This window comes from Myotis davidii, unplaced genomic scaffold (genome assembly GCF_000327345.1).
Source record: "Myotis davidii unplaced genomic scaffold, ASM32734v1 scaffold1465, whole genome shotgun sequence".
NCBI classification, from domain to species: domain Eukaryota; kingdom Metazoa; phylum Chordata; class Mammalia; order Chiroptera; family Vespertilionidae; genus Myotis; species Myotis davidii.
In genome coordinates, this window is record NW_006295980.1 from 285,197 (window position 1) to 296,590 (window position 11,394).

Consider the following 11,394-nt stretch of genomic DNA (forward strand, 5'->3'; position numbering starts at 1 on the left):
ATATTTTAAAAAAGAACTCCTTTGGGCTCTTTTTTCTCACTTAGTCACCCTGTACATATTTTGTTAGAGTTATATCTATTTCATTTTCTCTGGAGTGGCTGCACAAGATAGTATGTGTCTAATTTTGGTTTTCACATGTCCATTGTTAGTATATAGAACTGCAATTTATTTTTCAAATTATATTTTATTGATTTCACAGAGGAAAGGAGAGGGAGAGACAAGACATCGCAAAAATAATACAAAAAAGACCTTGTGCCTTTCACCTAGCTTATCCAATGGTAACATTTTTCATAGATGCAGAGAGAGAGACAGAAACATCAATGTTGATAGAGATTCATTGCTCGGCTGCCTCCTGCATGCCCCACACTAGGGATAAAACCCGCAACCTGGGCATATGCCCTGACCGGAATCGAACCATGACTTTCTGGTTCAGAGGTTGATGCTCAACCACTAAGCCATGCCAGCTGGGCGGTATGCTTCCCATTCTTTTAGATATTTTTAGAGTTGTTTTATGGCTTTAAGAAGAGCATCCCTCTGGAGTGATTCCAGAGGAAGGCAATGTGAGTGATGAAAGAACTGGATCCATGCCTTGTGATGAATGAAATGTTTGTAGTTTAGAGAACAAAGACATAAAAGAGATATGAGATTTCCTTCAATTACTTGAAGGCCTACTATGCTGGAGAGGGATTAAACTATCACAGTACTATTCTGTGGTTTGGAATTTAGGCCAGTTGGCTGAAACTGTCTTTGGCCAATTTAAGGAATGTACAACCTTGAGAAGCAATAAGGCTCCTGTCATTTGTGTATCTTAGCACCACTTGGAAATTATTGGTCAGGGATATTGTTAAATTAAGTTTTCCATGATAGGGTCATTAAACTAGATGACTTGAAAGAACCTTTACAATTCCGGGCTCTTTTGCTTCCAAGTTCACTAATATTTGTGTTCATTATAAAATTAAGTAATTTTATTTTGTAATATATTTGGAAAATGTTTTTTTTTATTTTATTTAATCATTGTTTAAAGTATTACAAATAGTAATACATATGTCTCCTTTTTCCCCCATTGATCTCCCCCTGGAAAAAAAATTTTATAACAAGCATAAAACTATGCTTAAAATGATACCCTGGCCAGTGTGGCTCTGTTGATTTCAGCATCGTCTCATGCACCAAAAAGTTGTGGGGTCGATTCCTGGTCAGGGTACATACCTAGGTTGTGGGTTCCATCCCCAGTAGCTACTTAATGTTTCTCACATCGATGTATCTCTCTCTCTCTCTCTCTCTCTCTCTTTCTCTCTCTCTCTCCCCCTTCTTCTCTCTCTACAATCAGTAAAAACATATCCTCCAGAGAGGATAACAAAATAAAAAAACTATGTTTAAAATGAATAAATCTTTAAAATCACATTAAAATTTGAAGTGAAGTTCTTGTAGGCAGCATAGAAATATTTTTTAAAAATCCACTCTGTCAGTTTCTGTTTTGTTGTTGTTATTATTATTATTATTTCTAGGGGCCTGGTGCACGAAATTCGTGCACTGGGTGGGGGAGGGGGAGTGTCCCTCCGCCTAGCCTGTCCCCTCTCACATACTGGGAGCCCTCCGGTGTTGACCCCCATCAGCCTCCAAGCGCAGGATCGGCCCCTTGCCCAGGCCTGACGCCTCTGCCAGGGGACCCTCATTCCCCCCATCACTGGTTCTGCCCCCAGCCCAGGCCTGATGCCTCGGCCAGAGGCGTAGCCCCCCATCCCCCGCCGATCGCCTGATCGGCCCCTTGCGCAGGCCTGACGACTCCGCCAGAGGTGTCAGGCTTGGACAGGGGACCCCCATCTCCCTCTGTTCGCTTGCTCCACCCCCCCCGCCCAAGCCTGACGCCTCTGACCCAGGCGTCAGGCCTGGGCAGGGGCCCCCCAGACCCCTCCAATGGCTGGCTCTGCCCCTGGCCCAGGCCTGATGCCTCGGCCAGAGGCGTAGCCCCCCATCCCCCGCCGATCGCCTGATCGGCCCCTTGCGCAGGCCTGACGACTCCGCCAGAGGTGTCAGGCTTGGACAGGGGACCCCCATCTCCCTCTGTTCGCTTGCTCCACCCCCCCCGCCCAAGCCTGACGCCTCTGACCCAGGCGTCAGGCCTGGGCAGGGGCAGAGCCTGCAACCGCGGGGAGCTGGGGGTCCCCTGCCCAGGCCTAATGCCTTTGGCCAAGGCATCCAGCCCAGGCAGCGTGGACCCGTAGCTGCAGCAGCCCCGCGATCGTGGGCTCCGCTTTAAGCCCAGGCAAGGGACCCCTAGCTCCCGGGACTGCCAGCTTCGACCGTGCCCAGCTCCCATCGCTGGCTCCACCCCTGCTTCCTGCTATCACTGGCCAGAGCGGCAAAGGCGCCCGATTCTCCAATCATGGCTGGGGGGCCCCCCAGCTCTTAGCTCCCCCCTGGGTTTCCGATCACTGTCAGTGGCAGGGGGCTTCTTCCTGCTTTCCCTTTCACTTCCCTGCATTGTGCCTACATATGCAAATTAACTGCCATCTTTGTTGGCGGTTAACCGCCACCTTAGTTGGCAGGTAATTTGCATATCACCCTGATTAGCCAATGAAAAGGGTAGCGGTCGTACGCCAATTACCATGTTTCTCTTTTATTAGTGTAGATTATTTTGTTAATCCTCACCTGAGGATATTTTTCCATTGGTTTGTTTAAGAGAGAGTGGGAGGGGGAGAGACAGAGAGAGAGCGCAAAACATCGTTGTGATAGAGCCTGCAATTGAGTTACTCGCCCTTGACCAGAATTAAACCAGGGACCTTTCAGTCCACAGGCCAAAGCTCACTGACAAACAGGCTAGGGCGATTTTCTTTCTTCTTGTTGCATACCAAACCTAACCTCATTCAGCAGTCAGTTTGAAACTTTTTTGTTTCACATTGATGAATAAATTCACTCTGGCATTCATCATATACTTGTTGTGTTAAACTGAAGCATAATCTTATTTGAGCAGCCATCTAACTGCTTGTGTTGTCCAGTGAAACTTAACCTCATTCCAACAATCATATTCAGGATTGTTTCTCACACTGAGAATAGCCTTATTGCAGCAGTCTGCATGATGTCTCACACTGAACCATAACCTTTCCCAGTAAAAATTTCCTGTTTTTGTCTCACACAGAACAAGTGGTTTTTGTCTCACATGAACAAGTGGTTGTCTTTGTGCTTGTGGTTTCAAAATGAATCTAAACTTTGATCCAGTGTGTTGTTTCATGCTTGAATCTAAAATTATTCCATAGTCAGATCTACCTGTTTGATATCAAATATTGAACCCTAATTTTATTCCAAGTGCCATCCATGCTTGTTGTCTCACTCTGAATCTTAATATAATTCATGTAAGTCATTTTAAAAAGTAAATGTGACTGCTTTAGTTTAGTGACTAATATTTTAAATAAATTGATCTGTCTGATTGCTATGGTTAAAAAAAACTTTTTTTTCCTATTTTTTTAGGAAAAAATTGCAACACAAATGAACTTAGTAGAGAGTAGTGAAAACAGAATTACATTTAAAACATAATTTAGAGCCCTGACTGGTTTGGTTCAGTGGATAGAGCGTCAGCCTGCGGACTCAAGGGTCCCAGGTTTGATTCCGGTCAAGGGCATGTACCTTGGTTGCGGGCACATCCCCAGTAGGGAGTGTGCAGGAGGCAGCTGATCAGTGTTTCTCTCTCATTGATGTTTCTAACTCTCTATCCCTCTCCCTTCCTCTTTGTAAAAAATCAATAAAATATATTAAAAAAAATAAAACATAATTTAGAAAACAAATGTACTTCCTTTAGATTAGTAACTATGATATATAAATTTGGTACCAAAAGCCAACAACAATCAAATACAGACAATTGTGTCTTATCATGTTTGAATGCATTATAAAGACAACAAAAATAAGTTTTTAAACTTTTACAAGACATAAATATATGAACATATAAATAGAAAAAAACTGTTCCTTGTTTATTTTAACCCCAAATTGTCTTCTATATTCAATAACAAAATTTTTACTTTTCAAAAATATATGACAGTTATCAGTAAAAATTCTCATTTTAATAAAAATATTCATTTTTCATTTTATAATATACAGGTTAGGTATTAGTATTTTTAAATGGAACAATTTAATGCAAAACCTGTGTTGCTTTACTATAAATAGGGAAGACAAAGCTACTACTATATCATATCTTATTACAGCATATAAGGCATTTCTCATTCCTCTCATTTTTCTTCTTCAATCTTGAAAACACCAGTCACATCAGCAGAGGGAAGTTCATTCAGTACTTTTTAATAAAGTGTCTTCATAAAATGATTTCTCTACATTTATGAGATTTGATTACACCTTCTGATTCTGCAGATTCATCTCTCTCTCTCCAATTGCTGCTACCTGAACAATTTGTATTTGTGGCAACTGAATAACTGATGTTTGTGGTGTCTCAATCACTCCTTGGACATGTAGTGTTTGGCCTGAGGGCAATTACACTAGCGTTACAGCTGGGGAGCTGTTTCTGCTACCAGATCTACCTACAGAAACCTGAGCTAAATCAGAGATTGAATTTTGCTCAATCTAATTTTGCATATGTGCAGATTTGCTCTCTGTCACAGAATGTTACATAGAATCTGTTCCACCCTGCTGGGATTCAATTGTTTGCATTTTACTTAATATATTTTTCCTGGCATATTTGTTCATTATTAAGATATTTGTAGTCAAAGTTTTGCTCCTTCCCCTTTTCCTCCTTCATATAACCCTCCATGATGTCATTCCTGTAATGGACCACCCTACTGATTACAGACGGGAAGCGGGGGAGATGATGAGCCCACCACCCAGCATCCTACTGCAATTGGCCCCGCCAGGCCCTCAGTCACCTCTGTTGTGCAGCTGTCTTCTCTGCCTAGACAGGACCTGGAGCAGTCATTTTTTATGCCACACACTTGTCACTAACATTATTTGTGTGTTTTTTAAATCTTTATTGTTGAAGCACTAACATTATTTGAGTCTTCGTCTTAATGCTTCTTGTCTCCTTTAAGAAAGGACAACGATCTCAAGGTTGGTTCTTACTAAATGCTACTCTTGCTAAAATGCTAAAATGTAATAATTTTGCAGATGCAGCTGAAACCAATGAGCTTGAGTGGGATTGCAACTGGATAAATTTAACTAACTGAAAAGAAGAAATCAACATGTAATTAACCAAATAGTATATATAAGCAATGACTAAGAACTCCTTTAGGGAGACAGAGCTTTGGATGTTAATCCTCTGTCTTCTTTACCTATTATAAGTAAATAAAATTACCTAATGATAGCCATATCTGGTTCTTGAAAAGACCACCCCAAGTGTCAAACCCCTTGAAATCAGTAACATCCCGACCAATAACAGTTCCAGGTATTATCATTCTTGTTGTCTCACAATAGACCTTAAAGTTACTCCACTGAACATCAGGTGCCTTTAAAGAGGTAAATCAGAATATAGTGCTGTGAGAAAGTTAACATAATGCCCTCTAAGGGGAAACCAGACTCCAAAGCTTGGAGATTCTATTGTTCAAAACTCAGTGTGTCAAGAAGGAGATCTACGTGGTCCTGGAGATTTTGAGCTAGATAGAGAGAGCATCCGGTTTTGAATTCACCACTTTCATGCAAGGTGTTGTAGTCACAACAAAGATATTTTTATCAACTTTCATAGTTCTTCAGCAGCTGGAGCAGTTGAAGGAAAAGGCCAAAGATGCATTCAGAAGGATGGTTTGCTTTCTTTATTTCATGCTTTACAATTCTCTAGAAGCATGAAATATGGGTCAGTTTATGTAGGAGTCCAAGCAGGGGCTTTGGTATGGCTGAAGAGTAAAGGTATTTTGTTTTGAAAGGCAGAAGGAATAGGGAAAATGAGACAGGAAAGTTAAAACAAGGCCAAACATGTGGGCAATTTGCAGCCAGTTTGTAACTAACAAGCCATTATCTTCCCCAGCTAAAGACACTTGAGAGCAAATGGTTAAAAATCTCCCTAATGAGATAATACAGAAAGAGATAGTACCAGGGAAAGGAAAAAAAAAGGCAGTTTTACTCCCTAAGCCAGTGGTTGCACATTAGAATCACCTGGGAATCCTTTTAAAATCCCAACTCACTCTTAAGATTCGCTGAGAGCCTGTTTGCACTTCATAAGCCAGATGTATAGGTTTGCTTGCTTTGCTTTTTCAGTAAAGGTGCATGCTTTAATTACTTTAATAAATTGGCTTTTCACAACACAGGTAAGGTCTCTTGTATAAATTTGTGTATATGAGAAGACAAGGATCAAGGTTGGGAATGGCTCTCTCCCACTGACTCAGGGGGCTGTTTGGTAATACCTCTCTGGTATCTGTGAGAGGTGTCTCTAACAGGAGTATGAAGCTAGTAGTTTAAGAAATGTGAGTGGCATGAAGTATAGAGTATTCTTTTTTTTTATAGTCTAAAGTTTTACATATGTCTCCTTTTCCACCAATTGACCTCCCCAGCCATTCCCACCCTGGGCAAGCCCCCACTGCCCCAGTATCTGTGTCCATTGGTTATGCTAATATGCATGCATACAAGTCCTTTGTATTCTTTATCCTGAACATTTTTCCCTTCAGAATATAGCACTTCAAAATGCAGGCCATATTGAAAGGTAAATATGGTGGTAGGAGTGTCCAGGAGGGAAGATCATGGATGGAATATGTCATTGCTCTGTTGAAAGAAAATTCTGAGTGCAGCAGTAAGAGGCAAGGTGCAGTCAAAACGGACTACTGATACTGCTTATTTCAAATAAAAACCTGAAGAAATTCTTCAGTGACTTAGTAGTTATATATCTTTTGAATGTAAACTGGTTCTCTAATATAGGAATCAAGTTTCTAGGTCAGTGGTCGGCAAACTGTGGCTTGGTAAGCCGCAGTTCGCGAGCCACATGGGGCTCTTTGGCCCCTTGAGTATGGCTCTTCCACAAAATACCGACTTCTGTGCATGGGCCACGAAGTTTCAGTCGCACTTACGTGCGCGCCTGCATATGTCTCGCGAGCCGCGGTGTGCCAACCATGGTTCTAGGTAATCCCTTGGTGATAAAACTTTGATTTTGAAAATCATGTCTTTTGGGGATTGAGATGGGTTTCATTCATTTAGAAGGAAGATATACAGTTTTTTAATATCTTTGGATGCTTAAAAATGTGAACTTAGGCCTTGCTAGATGTCTGAGATGTCCTCTCTGACAATGCAAGCTGGAAAAGGCTAAAGACTAACCTATACTATACATCATTCTGGTGAGAAAAGGCTCTACCACCACACCCAACCCCAAAAGTTAAAATTCCAGAATCGGGGGCTACTGGAGGCAAAGACCAAAAGTAGTTAACATATAAATTCAAGAAGTCCGCTAGAAGGCTAATGGACTTTGATATTCAGCAGGGCTGAAAATCAGCTTTATATTACCCTGCTGTTGGCAAAATGGCTGAAGGCAATCCCCTAACCTGATAATCCTTTTACTGTTTACCAAACTTTACCTATGATATGCCTGTTTGCTTTCCTAAAGGGCAAATGTGTATTCAAGTGAATAAAAGCAAAGGGGACCAAGAAGTCAGAGAGCTTCTCCACTAGAGGGAAGTTATCTGTCTGGCTCCCCCATGCCTTCTAAATTTATATTTCTTGTATAGTATATTCATTTGTGCATTAGCCCCTTCTCAGAGACCTTGAATCCTAGCTGCAAATGGATGTGACATTCATAGGGGGCTGAGTAAACAGATTACTGAGGCAAGACGAAGAGATGAGCTGCCTTTCTATCTGTTCTATATCTGTCAAATAGGACTAGAGAAGCAGGGGCTGCTCAAGTTTTAAGTGTGAGCTTTAGTTCTTTAAAAGAATATTCAGCCCACATGACTAGGCTAGAAATGAGAGAGGGTATCAGGAACAAAGATCATGTAGCTTCTTGGAGGTGCCCAGAATGTTTCTCTTCAGAATGCCATGATGACTGCAGATGCAAGAGGGAAGAGTGTAATGTCTTTGCTCCCCAACCTGATGGTGAGCCACTTGGGGGCTGATTCACCTGTATGTTCTCTGATTACCTTGACTTTAGCCTAGTCCTCAAACTATGGCCCGCGGGCCACATGCAAATACAAATATTGTATTTGTTCCCATTATGTGTTTTTTTTTTACTTTAAAATAAGATATGTGCAGTGTGCATAGGAATTTGTTCATAGTTTTTAAAAAAACTATAGTCTGACCCTCCAGCAGTCTGAGGGACAGTGAACTGGCCCCCTGTTTAAAAAGTTGGAGGACCCCTGGCCTAGACAACCTCCTCAGCACACTGTCAAACAGTCCCTGCTGATTCAGGAGGACCACTGCTGCAGAGTTGCTTTATCTTTCTGCTTTCAGAACAAACTACTCTGGAATCTCAAGGGAGAGCTTCCTCATCCTGGTATGGAGAGGCTAGGTCTCTCCTAGGTCCTTTAGCTTTCAGCTTTAACTGCCAGCTTTGATAGCTGGGAAGCTATTAATAATTGCTATAAGACATTCATAAAATGGGTCAAAAATATAAAACTCTTAAGAGGGGAATGGAGAATACCAGGATTCTGGTTTTCAGAATGGGGAGCAAGGCAATCTATTCTGTGTCACTGTCCCTTCATAAGCACCAAGGACACTCCTAAAGACATTAACTTAATTGAGAGGTCCAATACTGTATTCTGAACCTCTGCCTTACAGATCAAATCCTTATTTTCTAGGGTCTTTAGGATACTTACCAAATTTTATCAAATATGTCTTTAAAAAAACTAAATGAACTTTAAAAGCAGAAATAGAATGAACTGCATTTTTCTAATCACAATATAGCAAAACCAAAAATGAAGTGGAAAATGGCAATATTGTACAGCTCTTGGGTCAGAGGGAATATTAATGAAAACAGTAATAACAAACAATTTTTAAATTATCAATAATAACACTGTGATAAATAATCTTATATACCAACTTGAGTGGGCTAAGAGAAGCCCAGATAGCTGGTAAAATATTTCTGGGTGTGTCTTGGAGGGTGCTTTTCAAAGAGATTAACATTTGATTGAGTAGAATGAGTACAGAGATCTGCCCTCACTAATGTGTGTGTGTGTAGGTATCATCCAATACATTGAGAACCACAATTGTTCTAAAAGACAGAGAAGGGTGAATTCCATCACTTTTTGTGCTGGAACCTACATCTTTTGTTGCCCTCAGATATCAGAGCTCCTGGTTCTCTGGCTTTCATATTTCATGATTTACATCCCCCTGCCCAGGTCTCAGGACTTTGGCTGAGTTACACCATCAGATCCCCTGGTTCTCAGGTCTTCAGACTCTAGACCAGGGGTGGGCAAACTTTTTGACTCGAGGGCCACAATGGGTTCTTAAACTGGACTGGAGGGCCGGAACAAAAGCATGGATGGAGTGTTTGTGTGAACTAATATAAATTCAAACTAAACATCATTACATAAAAGGGTACGGTCTTTTTTTTTTTTAGTTTTATTCATTTCAAATGGGCCGTAGTTTGCCCATGGCTGCTCTAGACTGAAGGATACCATTAGCTTTACTTTTTCTTCAGCTTGCAGATGGTAGATTATGGGACTTATCAATCTTCATAACAACATGAGTCAATTCCTATAACAAAGATCTTCCCCTCTCTCTCTATATATATATTTATTGGCTTCTGTTTCTCTGGAGAATCCTGATTAATACAAACATTATATATAAAAACTATGGAATGTGACCAAAGCCATATTTATAGGAAAGTCCATAGCCTTAAAATGCTTTTATCATTAATAAAACCAAAAAATAAAACACAATATGCTGGATATTCATTGAAAGCTTACACTGTGTAGGGCCTGAACAAAATGTATTTCATTTAATCTTCATAGTACTTATAAGGTGGGTACTGTTTTTGACCCTCATACTGATTACACGATAGGTAGGTACTGTATTTTTTGTACTGTATTTTGCCCTTACTTTTGTGAAGTAAAATTAGGGACACTCATACAATGTTCTATGATCTATTTTTCCAATAACTATTTCTCGTATTTCTTGATTCAGTGCCTCAAAATAAATAATGGATGTTCTATGAAGGGGAGGATGTAGCTCACATTATGACTACAACTATCCCTACTGGCTAAAATTGACTGTATTAAATGCAGAGAGTAAAGTGATTCCAGCTTAGGGGCAGGAGTCAATTGTGGTGCCTGTTGCCACTGCTCATGGAAGCAGCTCTAAGTTGTGCAAATAATTAGTTTATGTGATTGAAGCAGAAAGAGCATATATATATTTCCACTTTATTAAAATATTGCATAGATACAGAGCAGTTGGGCACATCCATTCTAAGGCACTATTCTGGTTGGAATGCAATTCCACAAGAGAGAAAAGAGAAGCCATTACATTCAGTGTTTTTCATCTCTACATTCAGACTCCTCCCATGTTACATTTTATTGCTACTAGGATCTCAGTATTTAATCCCACATTTATAGCAGCGTCATACAGGGACTGGATGACAATAATTAAAGACACATCCTAGCTTTAGCACTTGATATGATTTGGCACTTAATACAAACTCTCTTGCATTCTTCTCCATTTGTTTCCCAACTCTTGTTTAATTAAAGATATTATAAACTCTTTATGAACCTGACCCATGAATTAATTTCTTTACTAGTTTCCATTAAGCCTAGAACAGGACTAGTTAGGCACAAAGTAGATACCCCCAAAGTACTTAAATATGACTTCCAAGAAGTTCAGTGGAATAGAAAAAATATACTTTCCCTAAATCTAGTTTAAGGAAAAGATGACTGGTATCTTCATAAAGGGAAAATACTTGAATGTCCTATTTTTTTTGTATTTTATAACAAGGAACTAGGCTGAATGAATATTTTCATGTATTAACAGCTTTAACTGACAAAGAATTCTTCCCTTGCTACAGGAGTTTGAGTCATTACTATGATTATATGAGAACATTTATATAAGTAGCAATGTGTATGTATGTGATTATAAGTAAAATTCAAAGAGGTTGAGAATCACTGAGCAACTTATAAAGTATCTGAATCAGTGAGCCTCACCTCCTTAAAATATGTGTGTATGTTTATGTGTGTATTACATAAAAACATGTGTAAAGAATTTTTCATAACACCCTTCAAATGACTGGAGATAACTAGGCTTGGGAGTAATAAGACTATATTGATAACTATAGAAATATATGTTAAAGGCATGTGTTCCAAGAGATATTTGCAGAATACTAGTTCTGTGGGTTATTACTTGGGTGTACATGAAAAAGGGTTCTAGGGTCAAAACATTGAGCCAACAGAGTTGCTTTTTTTGCCTTTACTGAAGGACCTATCAGAGATTCTCATATGCTGATATGCACTGTGAATCTAGAAAGGGGAAACAGCAGGGATTCCCAACCTTATTTGCAAA